Source organism: Helicoverpa zea, chromosome 8, assembly GCF_022581195.2.
Source record: "Helicoverpa zea isolate HzStark_Cry1AcR chromosome 8, ilHelZeax1.1, whole genome shotgun sequence".
Classification (NCBI taxonomy): domain Eukaryota; kingdom Metazoa; phylum Arthropoda; class Insecta; order Lepidoptera; family Noctuidae; genus Helicoverpa; species Helicoverpa zea.
The window spans coordinates 8,733,310-8,751,807 of NC_061459.1; the positions used below are offsets into that span (position 1 = coordinate 8,733,310).

General features: G+C 35.8%; 1 protein-coding gene across 3 annotated transcripts in view; it reads right to left on the reverse strand.

Annotated features, from left to right (window-relative positions):
- Window positions 1-18,498, reverse strand: part of LOC124632714 (LIM domain only protein 3) — a 51,677-nt gene that overhangs the window by 11,005 nt on the left and 22,174 nt on the right. Inside the window, exon 1 of one of the 3 annotated variants that reach the window (XM_047167663.1) lies at window positions 2,840-2,964. The exons of the other annotated variants lie outside the window; for them this stretch is intronic. The gene's annotated coding sequence lies outside the window, so the exon portion shown is untranslated. Of the gene's footprint in view, window positions 1-2,839; window positions 2,965-18,498 lie in introns of those variants that run through there. 3 annotated transcript variants of the gene reach the window in all.

An 18,498-nucleotide genomic window follows, 5' to 3' on the forward strand; every position in this document is an offset into this window, starting at 1 on the left:
TAAAAGCAAGTTAATAGAATACCAATTACATACTAAAACATTCACTGACGTGTTCATTTGAACTAGTCTAATAGCTTTGACCAAGTTACAATTTCAAATTAATGTTAAATAGATTGAATGATAATAAATCTATAAATAAACTGGACTAGTTATGTCTACTTTGTATCTTAATACATGTAATAAAATTGAAAGCTTTTATGAATACTTAACCGTAGAAGGCGCGTTAACGTGCCGTGAGTGTAAGGAGACGATGTAACGATAGATAACGTCACCGATAGCTAACTCTGCTGATTTTTTATTAGATGATAAAACAAACGTCTCGTATTAATTATGAGTCGCGATGCAGTCACATCCCTATTGATCGTAAAGTATCGTTGATAGCCGTTGTAAAATGTTCCAAATCGTTGTCGTGATAATTTATGAAGCATGTTTATGGATGAATTTATGACGTTATCTGTCTGTTCCCCGTATACTTGTTTAATACTCCGGATCCACTAGCATTCATCCCGTGATTAACGTCATGATTTCCAACTTCAAAAATATATTTTTCCGCGTTGAGTTGTAAAGCTAAATTAGTAAACGCGTCGCGCGACGAGGGGCAAAGTGAATTAAAGCAACTTGGAGCCTATTACGTGAAGTGAGTTATAAAATAAAGCCGCGGCGAGTAACTTCATACATTACAAGCCGATAACCAGACGAGACTTCTGAGACACAAACCAGTCCCTTTTAGTGAAATTGAAAACTTTTTCTGTTACTCATACCGCGGCCACGACACGGCTCCTTTTAAATCAATTGCCTTTTATAATTAACTTACTCCGTTATTGGAGTGCACTCGCTCGTTGACTCAATTAAAATTCAATCGAGATGTAAATCTATCTATTAAAGAACGAGTTTTTCTGGCAGATATAATTGAATAAAATTGTTTTCTAGATAAGTGTTGCTTACACGACGGGCTTTAAGTGGGGATATTACTTACTTAGCAATTCTTTATCGCAACGATTAAATTATCGACACATTCTGGTTCGCTTTACGACGTCACCTGAAGAACGCGTCAGTTTCTTATCGTCCGTTTATATCTGCACTATAAGTGAGCAGCAATATTAATTATATTAGCGTAAGATCCAATAGTGGATAATAGCGGGGAAGCGATACGACAGAGTTCAACATTCGAGTGTCAATTCTGACATTATGCAGCCCCCTCTAATGCAATGAAATTCCCGATGCCTGCCCAGGGAGTGCCACTTTTACCTAATTCTTATTAAACATTTATTAGATTAGACAAAAGCTATCGGAGGTAACGTGCTCGATGTTTTATTTATGATCTTTTATTGGATTGCTATTTCCTCTCTGTTATGCCTTGGGCAATCTCTAAGTGTCTGTGATATTATTGTTCTTGTTATACGCTAGAACGCTTTGCAGACTGTCTGAAACTTTGTGAAAAGTTATGAAGTCTATTGTGAAAGTGTAGTATATTATATTTTATTACATTTTTAATTTCTTGGTCATTTTCAGCACTTCCTGTAGTTATTTCAGGACTTCCTGAACTGCGTAATTACATATTCCATTGTTATTACTTGCATAACTATTATCACTTTTAAAACAATGGTAAACAAATATGCGTTCAAAAATTGTCACGTTTCGATCTCGCTGGTACAATTTTCCTCAACAAGTGTTCACAAGTTCATCGGTACAGCGCTCAGCTGATCGCATTTTTCCTTTTCAGATATTATTTAATCAGAGTTATGCAAGCCATTAATTAAATTACGTTAGCTAAGGGCTGGGCTATAAGAAAATTGCTTTTATTTGTGGGGAGTCATTCAATTAAACATTCATTCATTTGCGGCCCATCGAGTGGCGTCCATTACGTTTAATTATAATTTAGACCGGCTCTTTAATAATTACATTGGACTGCCGGCGTGTGCGCCGTTCTATCCTCTAAATATGAAACTAATAAGTCCTAAGTATGATATTAAAATGGACATGCTGAATAAATGCTAATGTTTTCATTGAAAAACTGACGGTTCCTAGCAATTTACATATGTATTTGATTATCAATAAATAAGTTCATAAATATTTTCAGAAAGCTTATTAAATGATCGCTGGCAACCATTGCCTTATTAACGATAACATCAATGTAGTTTTACTATTTTAATTTGCTATAAGCCATTAATCATTAATCTGTAATCAATATTTCTGTCGGTAGACACTGATACCTACCAGACCACTTTCGATATTAACATTTATAAGCACTTACCGTATATAACGAATGTTTTTATTCCCACAAGAGGGCAGCCATAGGTGGTCATAATTAGCCGTAAGTTCGTTAACTAAGTAACTGACTACGCAATGTCTGTGTGCGTAATTAAATCACTCAATTAGGGTTATTAAAAAACTCAATCTAAATTAAATTAACTATGCTCACTTGACAAACTAATTTGGCTTGCTTAATTAAATTATTATGTGAAATTGTAGGGAAGGCCTTGTTTTTAAAAAAAATAAGAACGTATGAATTTACCGGTTTTTCAGGTAATTTAATTAAAATTCATTTATTAATATTAGACTAATTTATTATATCTAACTAATTGAACCGTGTTTTAGGAAAGCTTATAGTGTTGTTATGTAAAGTACAAAACAAAATCTGATGGAAACTTCCAATAAGCTCTACATTAATTGGCATCAAAGCTACCAGCTTCTGCGAGGAGCGTCTGCGAAACTTTACAACACTCATTATACTTATTGCACTTAATTAAAAACTGTCGAGATATTCACAACAAGGCTGTAAACAATACTGACTACTTTCATAACAACGCGTCTATGAATATAATTGAGATGCACTCACCGCTCACTAAACCTTACTAATTAAAACAAAAACATTTTTCACGTTGTAATTACTGGGTGTTTTAATTAATAATCCGGAGGAATGATGAATGTTGTCTTTGGCTGCGTTCGTACGTGAGTCGAGACGCGTGTAAACTAAACGCATTCGTTTTTAAAACTGAATGAATGAGCGGCACTCTATCGGAGTGTTTCCTGCGAACTGTGATAACACCCCGCGCCGCTTAATGAGACGTCTGTTGCCATTGTAGCCACTTTAGCTAATTATTGTGAACATTTAATGCCGAATTGCCAAAGTAATGATCATTGCGTATTTTACCATCGATGTGGGTAAGTGTTTCCGTTACAACATGATTATTGCTAATGACAATTTTTGACACCGTTATTTAAAAAAAATTACTTTTTAGTTTATGCAGTTTTTTATGTTGGGAATATTGATCACTTACTGTACCCGGCACTGTATCTAATACAACCTTTTTTTGGTAATATTTATTTTAATAAATTTCAAGAGTTCTGTATCTACAATTTGATATATCGCAGATGTTTTTATTTATTTTCCATAACAAGAACGAAATAACGGAGAAACATTGAAGTTGAAGAATCATAGTTTATTTTTGAGATTGCCCACGTGCAGTGGTAGAAAAAAGAGTAATATTATTTTTCAATTCCCATACAAAAGTGGTCGGTGCGCGGCGGCAAATTGGTTGTATTGTCAATTTGGGCAGTGCGTGCCGGAGCGCAGATGAAATGTTTATTTTCAATTTCCGCCATTTTCCCGCCGCGTCCGCCGCAGGATTAGGATGCGAAACAACTACACTATCCATGGCTAACCTAGTTTTTTTAATATTTTCAATACGCTCACCTCAAATAACTTACTATAGCAAAACACGTTACGGATTTTGTTATTGAAAAATTACTTCTATTTGAACAAATATTCAAATTAATTCCATTTTGGTGAAAATATAAACATAGATCCTAAATTGGAATATGATAGAAAATCAATATTTGAGCATAACAATTTAAAATAACATTTTTAGGGTTCCGTACCTCGAAAGGAAAAAACGGAACCCTTATAGGATCACTTTGTTGTCCGTCTGTCTGTCTGTCTGTCTGTCTGTCAAGACCCTTTATCTTAAGAACGCGTGGACGTATCAAGCTGAAATTCACATGAAATACTCGGGTCTATTGTCCCTTTAGGCTGTGAAAATATCAAGCTTCTAAGCCAAGCCAATCAAAAGATACAACCGATTATGTCGATATTTTCAACAAATTCTCGACACTCGCAAAGGAATCAAAACCTACAGGGTACTTCCCGTAAACTTAGAATCTTGAAATTTGGCATGAAGCATTGTTATATAATGCAAATATAGGAAAAATTGCGAAAATCTCATTTTTTTTGTTATATAATATAATAAAAATATTTTAATAAAATGAAACTTACTACCTTATTTCTCACGAACGAATAAAGGTACCAAATTGAAATTTATACCTAAATTTATACCCAAATACCTAGGTCTATTGTCCCTTTAAGCAATGAAAAAATCAAACTTCTAAGTTAACGCGATCAAAAGATACAGCAGTTTTACCGACACCTTAGACGAATTTCCGTCACACGCTAGGGAATCAAAACCTACAAGGTACTTTCCGTGAACTCAGAATCTTGAAATTCGGCACGAAGCAACGTTATATAGTACAGATAAAGGAAAAATTGCGAAAATGATGAATTTGAAGTTACATAAAATATTAAAATATTATTTTTGCTTACATGACATAAAATATTTTTTTAATAATTATAAACTTACTACCTACCCTTTTTCACATGAACGCGTAGAAATATTAAAGTTTTGAATAAAAAGTGAAATTCATATCAAACACTTCTTAAATATAATGGCCTCTAAACTGTGAAAAATTTTAAATCATTCAAAGGTCATTGGGCACCTTAGTATGAAAACCATAAAAACCATACCCACGGCGGATACGAACGAAATATAGCACAGTATAATGATAAAGGCTCTGATTTACTATGGCATTAGTGGCATCAATGTGAACCATGGGAATCTAGAGAAAATCAGGTGTAAACATCAAATATTTTCCTCATTTCAATGGGGAATTTAAACGACCAAGTTTGACGGATTTGAGAAATCATTTTTTTGTAGTGAAAGAGTATACTCGCCGTTTATTTCCATTGTCATCAGGTCAGGATCTGATGATGGAAATCCTGAGAAATCGAGGGCAACTATCAGAAATTGTAGGCATGCATAGGATTAAAACTTGATTCTCAGATGTATGTCTGGTGATACTATCAAACAGTGAAGGTTTAGAGCTTATCTGATGATGGAGACGTGAGAAAGTCGAGAGAACTCGGTATGTTTTAGTTACGTCGTGTTTGGGCTTATATTATTCGTATTGAAGAGAACTTTTCACAAAAGTTAAAAATAAAAACTTTTTACAAAAAAAAAAAACAACTTCTAAAACAACAAGAAAACTGTTTATATGCATCGGTCTAGATCTCGGTGGTTAAATAAATATAGATGCATCCTCTAGACACCGACTTCTAGACCGATGCACCGAACATCTTTTTAATTTCTTTCTTGCTTTTGTTTTCTTGTTGCTTTTTTATATGTTTGAAGTTGGATTTGTTTGTAAAATGCTACAAAATAAAATAATGCCGACTTTATAAAACAAAGAAAGGGACAGAATTACACTTTTGTCAAGGCTCTAGAAACATAAAGCCAGCAGCCCCGAATCCTACTCTCTAGAAGTCGTTGTTACAATTCGACAGCTACAAGTCGTCAGGCGGTTTCGAAAAAAACCTGAAACTGGGGCTCTTTAGGTGATTAATCCCTCAAAAATAAAAGATCCCATTCCTGCAATGGCTGCTTTAACCCAAGTTAGTAGTGAATTCTCATCACCTAAAATAAAATAAGCTCCAATACAAGGTTACGTTATAAATTGTAAAGGAGTTCCCATAACTATATCTGATCTTAGCTGTCGATCCCACAATGGCAGTCAAACCTATCTTTGTGGAAAGTCTTCGCCAATACGAATAAAATAAGCCCAAACACGTGGTAGTTGCAACATACCGTTCGGGAGTTCCCTTGACTCTCTGTAGTCTCCATAATCAAATCAGCTCCAAACCTTCACTGTTTACCAGTACCCTCAAAAATACACTCACATGTCTGGTTATGACTCGATGCGTGCCTACAATATTCAAGAGTTGCCCTCGATTTCTCAGGGTTTCCAGATCCTCATCAGATCCTGGTCATCCGGATTGGCACCTTCCTTCTTTATGAAATGTCTTTAATAATAAAAACTAGCATTGCAACCTGTACAATCCTCTGAAACTGCTTGTCTTTTATATTTTTCAAACGATCCTGGACATATTCAAAGAAACGTCATACCATTCTCCACGATTTAAAACTACTTTGATTCATGTCCGCCACTTTTTACAAAGCGGGTCAGATATGCCCCATGACCTCACGTTCGCGTGAGCAGCGTCTTACAACGTCGTGTTGATATAATTCTGAAATGGCGCAACGTCGTACGACAGCCTCTAGGTTGTCATATTTATTTTGACGGAACGTCTTTGGACGTCTATTTTATGGGCAAATTCCTATAGCGCATCTACTTAGCGCCGCAACACGTTCGATTTACCACGCCAGAACCGCCGCATGACCAAATAAGTAAACATATCATCAGTTTTGTACGCACACATGCAAAGGTAACGCACACAAACTCGCAACGTTTTATGACGCCCTCCCTTGTACCGCGATCCCCACTGCCAGTTGCCCTGCGCGCAGTGAGACGACCTAACGTGTGTGAACCTGTGAACTTATCTGGATTACGTAATATTTTATTATAAAAGGTTAGTAAATATTATAAATTTCTTTATTACACTTACTTAGTATAAGTATTAGCATGTTTTTGAGGAACAAACCATGTTGTAACTAACTCGGATTTGATATAATTTCGAAAAAGAAGTTCGTAACGGTTTTTCTGTTTTGTTTTTGCATTTGCATGTTTTGAACAGTGGGAATATGGTAATAATCATAAAATAAACGGTGTTATGGTTTTTATACTAACGTAACATATAACTGCACTGCTTTTTGCTTTAGTAAGGGTGTAATATTGCATTGTTATAGATGGATAAGGAAGAAGAACGTATTATGAAACTTTTCGAAGAAGCGTCGTCGACAGGAAGTACTATACCAGATCCATTTAGTGTTAGTGGTGATGATGAATATGGATCTGACGGAGACTATAATCCTTATAATGATGAAGTTAGTAGTGACAGCAATACTTCTGTAAATAGAACTATGTTATATCGTCGCAAGCGTTCTTCTAATAAACCTCAATCCGTAAGTACAGCTCCAATGCATAATCGTACGTCTAGTTCAAGCTCATCGTCATCATCTGATGTGAACCAAACCGACTCTCTACCGACTGATTCTGACGAATGTCAAGATGAGACACTAATTGAAAATTTTCCACGTAGTCACGATGATTCTATTACTTCATGTGAATCTGTGCAATCAGAATCAATACTCCAGACTAATACTGTTCAAATGGTCGAAGAGCAACAAGAGCCTGATTATAGTTTGAATATACTAATGCAAGACCCAGAACCAGGCCCAAGCAATGTACCGGAAAGGCAAAACAGGCCTGTTACACCACCTACAACTGTAAATTGGGAACACACAACATCAGATATCCCAGAATTCAATTTTGATTCTACATCAACAGGAATCCAGTTTCATATTGATGAAAATACTTCGGTTCTCGATGTATTCAGACAATTATTTCCATCTCATATAGTTAGGCAAGTTATCGAATACACAAACAAATATGGCGAAGCTCTATGCAATAAAAATAGACCAATGACACGAAATAGTCGTAGATACTTGTTTAGGGATGTTGAGGAAGATGAGTTTCTTAAATTTCTAGGACTCTGCATATTACAAGGACAAATATCTGTCCCTAAAAAAAGAAAACTGTTTACTTATTCGGACATTCTGTATTATCATCCAATATTTCCCTATACGATGTCACAAAGAAGATTCGAACAAATACTAAGATGTCTTTACGCTTCAGACTTAAACGCCAAAGGAAGTGCTAAGATCGATAATTTTATAAATAACATGTGCAAAGTATTTCAAAATTGTTACAAACCTGAAAAAGAGCTTTCGTTGGATGAATCTTTACTGTTGTTTAGAAGAAGAATTAGCTTCAGACAATACATGAAAGGCAAAAAAGCACGATATGGAATAAAATTTTACGAGTTGACGACTGCAGAAGGCTTTGTTCTTAATATAATGATGTATGCTGGGAAGACTGATGATCCTTCAGATAAAGGGAAGAAAACCGAAAAGCTCGTTCTTCGGCTAATGAGGCCATATATGTTGAAAGGCCACCATCTTTTTATGGATAATTATTATAATTCGGTGCCCTTGTCGGAAAAACTATTAGATTTAAAAACACATACCACTGGAACTTTAAGATCAAACAGGAAAGATAATCCTAAAGAAATTGTTTCTAAAAAACTTAAAAAAGGACAGCATGTTTGGGCGAGAAAAAATAAAGTGTATGTGTCCAAATGGGTTGACAAAAGACCTGTACACATGATTACCACCCTAAACCATCCTAAAATAATTAATGATCATAACAGACATGGTCAACCTAAAGCTAAACCACTGGAAGTCTCGATTTATAATAAATATATGTCAGGTATTGACCGTGCCGATCAAATGGTCTCATACTATTCATCTCCCAGTAAGACAGTAAGGTGGTATAAAAAGGTACTTTTCCATATACTAGACCTAGCAGTTTGGAACAGCTTTTATATTTATAAAAAATATCGTAAAGGTAACGCTAAGAGTTATGAATTTATAAACTTTCGGGAGGATTTAATAATAAAACTCTTAAAATTGGATCCAGCTCTAAAGCCAGATAAATTAATAAAACATCATAGATATGATAATCGATTGAAAGTGAGAAACGAATCTGTACCATCTTCGAATGAAGAAACATCTTTTCCTACTGGTCACTGGCCTGAAAAGATACCTAAGAAAAACTCTTCTAATAAGAGTACATTTTTAAAATGCAAGATGTGTACCAAAAACAAGACACGAAGGGAAAGTAGTTATAGGTGCAAAGGGTGCCCAGACAAGCCAGCTCTATGCCCTTCATGTTTTCAAGAGTGGCATAATCAAACACCTACACACTTATAGTCTACGTCTTCTTATTTTATTATACATTCTTATCACTATCCTTTTTGTTAGTTATTAATAAATATGTACATGTACAATTAAGGCTGATTAAAAAGTAATAAAAACTTTAGACTCAAACAAATAAGACTGTTAAAGAGTTATTGATTAAACTTGTGTTCCTATATATCAAGTTGTATCATTTCAATTTCCTTGATTCAAGTTGACGCCTATGAACGTTGTGTCGTTTAGCGTAGTATGTCAGACCTATGTGGTGGCGACAACGTTTATAGACGTCGGACGTGAAATAACGTTGCGCCACATAGCACAGATTATAAGACTACGTATCACGGCGCGACGTCTTGAGACGTTGTTTAATTTTGTATGGGAAAAAGCTGCGCCTCAGTACCTACATTTAAAAATGAGATTGCTCACGCGAACGTGTTAAGACATAATTAGTTATTTTCAATCAGATTTCTGAATGATGATTATAAAATGTTGTATATAAATAACTTCAATAAAATAACTTTTACAAGGTACTGGCCTACTATTTTAGTTATATTATAAAATAAAAAATATTAACTATTTTGACTCTCATGAAATTACCATAACTATGATTGTTCTAAACTGAACGGTTGGCGCGAAACTCACTTTTTATCTATATGTCGCAGGGATATGATAAAAACGGGGATATGATCAATTCCCTAAGGGATTTGATCAAATCACGGAGGATGTTAAAATAACAACACGATTTTATCTTTTCCCTAAACAAATCTAGTGAATTGAACAAATCACTAGATTGGTTCAGTGAAATGACAAAAATAATTTTGCTTTGATATTTTAAAGGTTTATTTGGTAAGATATACCTACATAATTATGATAATCAGGTGTATGCAATACAAGGAAATATTGATATAAAAAATCACCATTACTCAGAACAATATTTTAATTTTTGAAAGAATCAACAAAAATTTCTTTAAAAAATATTTTAGTTGCGTATGATATGCCTATTTGTAATAATCACTTATTAAAACATGAAGCTGATTTGAGGCATCGTGAATAACATAAAACATTATTTTTCTTACAGGCACATCTATGACACCTACGGCTTGCCTAGTGTTTGCAAGCGCGACCCAAACAAGAACTGACAATTTTTTTGTCATTTCACTGAACCAATTTAGGGATTTGTTCAATTCACTAGATTTGTTTGGAGAAAAGATAAAATCGTGTTGTTATTTTAACATCCTCCGTGATTTGATCAAATCCCTTAGGGAATTGATCATATCCCCGTTTTTATCATATCCCTGCGACATATACAGCATTTGTACGGAACCCTCGGTGCGCGAGTCCGACTCGCACTTGGCCGGTTTATTTTTTTACATAAATAGGTTTGAGTATAAAATGGACTGCAAACCTGAAGAAAATTACGAGTTCGCACAACTGCTGTGTGCTAAGCTTCCAAAGCAACGCCACAGAGTAACAAACTTCCCCAGCATTATGTTGCGGAGCTGCAAGTATGGTGCGGCGCGAATCAGGCAATTACGCATGCATATAAATCCGTCACCGACTGTCTGCGCTAAACGCTCGCTACGGCACGTCATCTTTGTACGGACGCCGTTTGTTACACGAAAGTAGTTGGCTATTGTACTCGTGCGAAATTACATGTATAAACTGTCTGAAATATTCTAAGGCTTTTCAGAAACTAAAGGGTTTACCGGAATATCGATTAATCTATTTCAGTTGTATAAGCTAGACAAAACAAGGTTTTAAGCATATTAAATAAAGGCCAAAGGTAAGCTAAGAAAACTTTAAAATCAAGTTGCTAGACTTCCAATTGCTCCAACATTTAACGACATAAATCCGATAGCCATAAAGGTCTAACAGTTGACTGATCAACAATAATGTTTGAGAAAGGCGGGTAGTTAAGCAATTGTGCCAAAGGTGGGTAATTGCATGTAATCGGTCACCGGCGAGCGATGAGTGGTGAGCACGAATTCAATTCACCGTCCGCGACCTTTAGTCGCTCGCTGGATATCGAAGACTCCGCACGCTTTGTTAGGCGATTAACAAGTTTTCACGCTTTGACATTTATGCTTTTGGCTGACGCAAAATTATGACACTCGGAAGCAATAATTTCAGACGATAAATCGTTGTAAAATATCCTTCACTTATTAATGTAATGTCTGATTTCAACATTGTTAGAATATAAAACATAATATTTCGTTTTTATCAATGGGATGTAATGCGCTACATCCCATATAGTTTTTATTAAGACATCAAGCAACAAGCGTGAAGAATCGATAAGAACCAACGAAACATTCCAAGCAACCAATTACCAAATCTTGATCTCCATTCTCCAAACAACATAATTAGACAAAAGAGAGCAATCCTCTAAACTCTAATCAGATTATAAGCAATTAATCAACCGTCCACGCTTCTAAAAGCTACCGTTTAAAATACTGTACCTTAATTGGTTCACAAGATCCTTCGTTGGTGGTACGTAAGTTAAATATTAGCACATTTTATTACCGAGTGTTTACGTTGGGCTTCCTTTGAGATACTTTGACGTCGCCAGCGGCATTTTCATAGATAAAGGGATGCGACCGGACGTTCCTATTAATATTGTACCTAAGTGTATGCGTTAGTTTTGTCTGATCTTTGCTTACACAGGACATGGGGCTGTTTTAATACCTTTATTGATATCTCTTTGAGCTCTTGTTCTTTTGAAACAATTGTACAATTCATTGAATGTGAGATAAGAGTATGTTTTTAAAAGCATAATACGTCCGCATATTTTCAAAATGACAGAATTTGAATGATCAAAACCAGTTTGTCGCAAAATTAGCAAATCTATTTGAAATGTATACTTGTTCACAAGTGCTGTAGGTACTCAGACGAAGTCCACGGTAGCGTAATACGATATTACCTAGATAATAGCACAATGGTCGGTAATTTGCTTGACATTCTACTTCAAAAGGGCTCTTCGACAATTGTATGTCATTGAGTTCGAAAAGCGGACTTATACATAGTGTACACTGTACATATACCGCGGGTTTCGCGGTAATAGTGTGCAATTTGATAAGTACAGGCAAAGGTACGGTGGGGAAAACACTGATTCATTATGAAACTGTTCTGTTATTATAGGTTTGTTTAACAAATACTCGGTTAGTTTTATGCTATTTACCTCTTCTGTTTGAATAAGACATTGTTTTGTTGTTTGTGCGGATTTTTTGAATGAGTGTTCACCAGTATTTACCTACACATATTTATTTTCCATTCACCTACTCGTATAAGTTACGTTTGCTTTATTATTACATATTTTTTATCGTAAACTCACTCAGTAAGTGAACTAAAACTTATCATATTACATAACGTATTATAAAAAAAGTTTCAATTTTTTTTTTTTATAAGAATATAATCATTCATCATAGTTGTGAGTCTGAGTACCAATCAATGCACTTTATTAGTACATGTAAATATTAATTAATCAAATTATGGCTAGCATAGTATAACAGTGCTGCATTGTAGACATAGTCTGCGTCTAGAACACAATAGGTAACGCACAATTTGCGGATGGAGTATGCAGCACATTACCCGCTTGAGGTGTCACATTTAGGAGCACATACTTGTGACGGATGAATGTGTAACATGAGCACGTGTACATGCCGACGCGTTACAGGAATACCGACAGGATGGCCGTGGGCTTATTAACTCCCTCGATTAATTAAATTATTAGAAATCTCGAGCCGGACTAATTAATGAAGAATTCCAACATTTCGGTCCACCTATCGGGTTTTAATTAAAATTGACAAAGCCGCGGGCGAGCGCTCTCGCTCGCCAAATATCGCCTCTATTAATGAAATGATCACTCGAAACTAATTAAATTATGGAGGTAATGGTGCGTGCAAGTGATACCGGCCGCGGGACGATTCTGACAACTGCCTGTGTAATGTAACACCTACGCGCCACTCCACTGCACCAGCTTTTAAACCCGACAAAGTCGAGCCATGCGCTATGTAATTACATTTTTTACTCTGCTATAATTTATACAAAGGTCCTCAACGGAAACCACTTATTCGGTGAAAGCGTAACACGTATTCAGTAAGCGAACACGATCAATATGTAGTAATTTTTTAACCGTTAAGTTAATTGGCGCTAGGTACCCGTATAATTTCAAGTGATTTCAATATCCTGCAAATTAATGGCCGCTATACAGGTACGGTTTAATAATTTCATACATACGTTGCCCAATTATTTTAAAACTACTCTACGTTGTAGCTAATGAGATGTCGAGCAATAATAACGAGCAATTAAAACGAATCGTACAAGAGTATAATACCAGCTCTGTACTACACGAACTTTCAACCTTACAATAACAATTACCGTCCGTATATTATTAAACCTCTTAATGGATACCCGTTTTCCAATTAGCGTTTATTCTGTAATTGAGATCATTAATGGCTTTTAAAAGCTATTAGTACTAGAATTTGAGCTAGCAACTGAGTCTCGGAATAGCGAGTCCTGTGAAGGTAGCAGTCAGTTCATTTGAATGAGCAGTGTGTGCGGGCTCGGTTCGGCGCGGCGCGGCGCTAGGCGCAGCGACATTAAAATGAGTAATTATAATAAAGCTGATATGTCCTCATAATTAACTAAGCCTGATGAAGAGTGCTTTGACGAGAGTCGTAACCACAAAGCCGCTACAGCGCTTTTTTCATAGAAAAGATGTAATGCTTATTTTTTAGAAAAATGTGGCTTTTACTTTAACCATTTTTGTTTGCTTTCAATTATATGAAAAGAAATTACAAAACTTAATGATTCAGGTGATAAATTAATTGAATAAAACGAAGGTTTTCAATTAATTTACTGTGTGTTAGATACACGAGATCTTCAAAAATAATTGACTTAAAACTCAAAAAAATCTAAGCCGTAATGTGCGGTTTCAAAAATCCCTAATTACGCTTTTCAGTTGGCTTTTCTAACGCCACACTATATCCAATTTCTGTGTCCGCTCAGCGCTTCACCGCTGCCGCGCGCCGCTTCCAGCACTAGCGCTAATTAGACGGAGTGACAACCCACTCCTGCCATAAAGCGCTGCAGATTTATCGCCACAGATTATTTATATTATGTTTATTAGGCCCCGCCCTCCGAGCCCTGCGCCCAGCTTTCCCGCTAATTGAATTGCCGGGATTTTTATACGTAACAACACCTGAGGAGTTTATTAAAGATCATAACGTATGATGGCCTTTGCAAAGTTGCGGTTTGACTACATAATTTACTTTTTTTATACGCTTGTACAGCCTGAATAAAAATATTGATCTGTAACTATGGTCAGAAAAAACAACTTAACATGTTGCTTACGTTGAAATAGGAAGTCAAAAAGTTCTTTGAAAACTTCTATTTTATGAATACTTTGTTTCAAATTATCATCGTCAACAGAATGATAAATATTGTGATCAACAGAACTGACCTAAACACGACATAACCAAGATCGTAATTAACATGCGACCATCATAAATCACCGTTCACAAGGAATACAAGTTATTTTGGCAATCGCACCGCTTATGATTAACAGCGTCTCCTCCCGCACGCCACAATGATGAATTGACTACGAAAATAGCTGTTACTTATAACAGTTCCAACACATATCCATACTCACGTAACATTTTTCTATGAAAAACAAATTGCGACCCGCAGCGCCGTAATAAGCAATTAGTAACAGGTACACGTTGCATCATTTGTGAGATACTTATTTACCTACGCTGTTACAATATTATCTAAGCGATTAATGAACGACTCTAAAGAGGTGCACTAATTAATTGCCTGTTGATGCAGGTTTGGTTTTATTACGAGATAAACACTTTTACTAATGCCGTTAATTATAAAATAAATTATGACACTCGATCGGAACATGACCAAACAATAAAAATAAACAAAATATTTTTAGATGAAAAATGAATACTGGAATTATTGTTCGGTAAAGGTATTTTGAACACTACGGACTAAAACTTAAAATATATTTTGCAATGTATTGTCCTAATACAGGGTCCATGTCCTTATCCACGGACACCGCTATCCGAAGTTGTATCTTTCGTTGATTTGTTGCTTCGGTTTGCACACAGTGTTCTGTAGCTAATTAATTTTAATTGGACCGAATTGCAACACGTCTATTATATGCGACTTTTGGCCCCTTCGCTTCGTTTGCATACACGCTCCTTGACGGTGTTTATGTATCATTCATCTAGAAAAACATCTGCCATTTTTTTCAACCATGTCTTTCAGCGATGTTTTAATTATTTCCAAGACTACGCATCTCTATCGTTCTCCGTATTCATAATAAGCTGTCAAGTGCGTGTTTTTGCGAACGGTACTATTGTTACGCAGGGTTCGTAGGATTGAGCTCATTTCTCATAATTTCAATACCAAAAAGTGAGCCATAAATGTAAGTCGGAGGGTATGAGCAGGAACACTCTGGATCTGTATGTATTCTTAATCCTCGCATTGTGCGCAGTTCGGAGGGCCACCGCTCACGAATTCCTAACACTTGCAACAATCGCATTTAATTTTCCGCTCGTGTGCCTTTATTGGTAATCGCCTCTCTAAATTGAAACGTGAAGAAATCTCATTCGCACACGTTATGAATTAATTAAAGGATTTGCTCATTTATACGACAGAATAAATAAACACACTTCCCTGAACTGACATGGTGGAACAAAAACACGTTAATTAGTCGGTACTAGCCTCGGAAATACTCGTAGCTCTATAAAAAACATTCCGTGGTTGCTGTCATGAGCTTTTTTTTTGTTTTACAGTTGTTGAACATAAAAAAATAATTTAACTTATTAGAAAAGCTGTTTATTTAATTAATACTTATTACCTGCAAAAAAATCACTGACTTCAGTAATGGCCATACAATTTTATTCTTAGTTCCATACCGATGTTCTTTCTACAATACACTTACAGCTTGTTTATTTAATCATTATCCATATTAGTCATGTGAAAACAGTGTAAATGCGTTACTCATGCTTGTCATATCTATCATTCTATTCAGTTCGAGCCAGCCATTTGCGTCTAACATGACAAGGGTACACTGCGGGCGATGCAAACCGGTTGTATAAAAAAATCAAGCAAACACGCGCACTCTACTTGTTTAATCTCATGAGCAGGCTAATTGTCCACAGCAGTGACGATGACAGTCGGGACGGCGGGGCGGGGGGGACGGGGCACGTGACCTGTCACTCGCAGGGAAATTAAAACATTCCGTTATTATTTTCATTTCGCGGGCGCCGTGGGTCTGCGAACATTAATACCCACTGTGCACAACTGTACCTACTGCAAAAACTATCTGACGTCACTAACAATAAACTAAGCGTTTGTGTAAGCTGGAAATGGACAGTCGTGACCAATTCAACGATTTTGGCAATGTCGGGTAAAAACTGAACAAAAAACTGTTAATCGAGCATTGGCTAAAGATTTCTCTGTTCTGCATTAGAGGTTTTTTTTAAACCATGCTAAACTTGAAATTAGAACAAAAGTATAAAGAAACATAGCAACAAGTATTGTTTAGCTGTGGTAACGAGTATTCGTCGGTATGTACTTCGTATCTCATTGAAAAAATACTGCTCTCACAGTTATTTTGTTTTATGAGAATTTAATAAGAATCGTTTGTGTTCACAACAGCAGGCCTGTGGCACACCGGGTGCGGAGATAATAATACATTTTTTATTTTCGTGTCTTTTTAACTTTTTGCTTTACCAAATTTCAATAGGACTCCTGCTGTTACTTTTAAACCGTAACATTTACAAAAAATACCAAGTATATAAATACTAGTAGGTAGTTTAGAGAAAATTGTAGTGTTAGAATTAGTTTAGTGCAAGTTCCAAATACAAATAGGCACCTACACAGTTTTCAATATTTTGTAATCTGAGTGTACGTATATAGCAGAAGAAATCTATAAAGTACCAGTCCATCACAATCCTAAGTTACTGAAACAAGGATTGAAGAACAAAAACGAGATTCAATTTGTGCCTTATTATTAACATTGCCTGCACCGAGGCATCGCGTGCCAGCGGTAGCAACAACAGAAAAGTGCGGGTTCAGACAACAAAACAGCTTTCAATTTGCATTAAGCCAACATTTAATCCTAAGCCTGCATCTGCGTACAATTTAAATACAAATAATATAATGTAATTGATCAATCAGCGCGATGCATGCAAGTAATAGGCAGTATTACCTCGGCAGTCCCCATATCAAAGCAATATCGGCAGACGCCGGCGGCGTAGAATTTTAATAATTAAAAATCACCCCAACCATGAAGGGAGTCGCCGACACACTGCACATTACGCGTTATCATTTTTAATTAAAATTCTCGCGCCACCACTAACTATGTATAATGATGAAATATTTCTGACTTTGTTATCGTTATTTATGATTTATTATATTCTACTTATCCTTTAAAAAATATAAAATTATAATGAAACTACACAGTTATGTAAATTCTCTGTGTTAATCTAATCTCAATAAAAGTTCATTATAATTTCGAATTCATAATAATTGTAACAGTAAAAAATACAAACCCCCAGTACAAAAGGCCCTAACATAATTGACTAAAGCACTTTTGTTTAGATAATGTCAACTATTTCATAACTACTGCAAACAATTTTTAATTTCCATTCAGTTAAGCGCTCGTACATGCAATATAGAAAAAATAGCAAACATTCAGAGCGATTCCAATAGGCTAATCGTGAGTTATTAAACCCCTCGCGGGAGCCCACCTGATCGCCTGCCAGCTATAATAGAAATACCAGGGACTTATTATTAAAATTGCTGCTAAATTGTTCCCCTCACCCCTCGGTTTTCGTGGGTCGAAGGTGACTTATTGACGTTATATTCTACTCGTAATAATATTAATTTGACAACACGACGCGTTACCGAAATTAATTAAATAGAGTTGAATATCAAAGCTACATAGCAGGGATTCGAGAATGCACAGGATTAATCAATCGGACAACCGCCACGACCACGTGTGACCACCAATGCTGTTAAGGGAAACTCCAGACGTTGGATTATTAAATACTGAAACCTAAACTATGTTAATAAACCACTGCTAAACATTACTTTTGAAATATAACAAGATATTAAATAACTTCTGAACAAAAGTTTTCTTATCAACAAAAGCTTTCCACTTGGCAGTACAACTAACCACCACTTTTAAAAGCTACTTTTGATAATTACCCCCCAAAGGCAACAACTTTAATTTCGTTCAGTGAAACGTTTTTTTCTGTTGTCGTACTTCAAAACAACCCTTCCGCTGATCGAATGAATACGAACCAAACGTAAGGGTTCTCAGCACGATTCATTGCATAATTAAATATTGATGATATTATTGGGCATTGTCGTCGCGTACATATTATAATTAACGTATCGATATAATAAATATGTAGTTACCTAATCAAAACGTGTT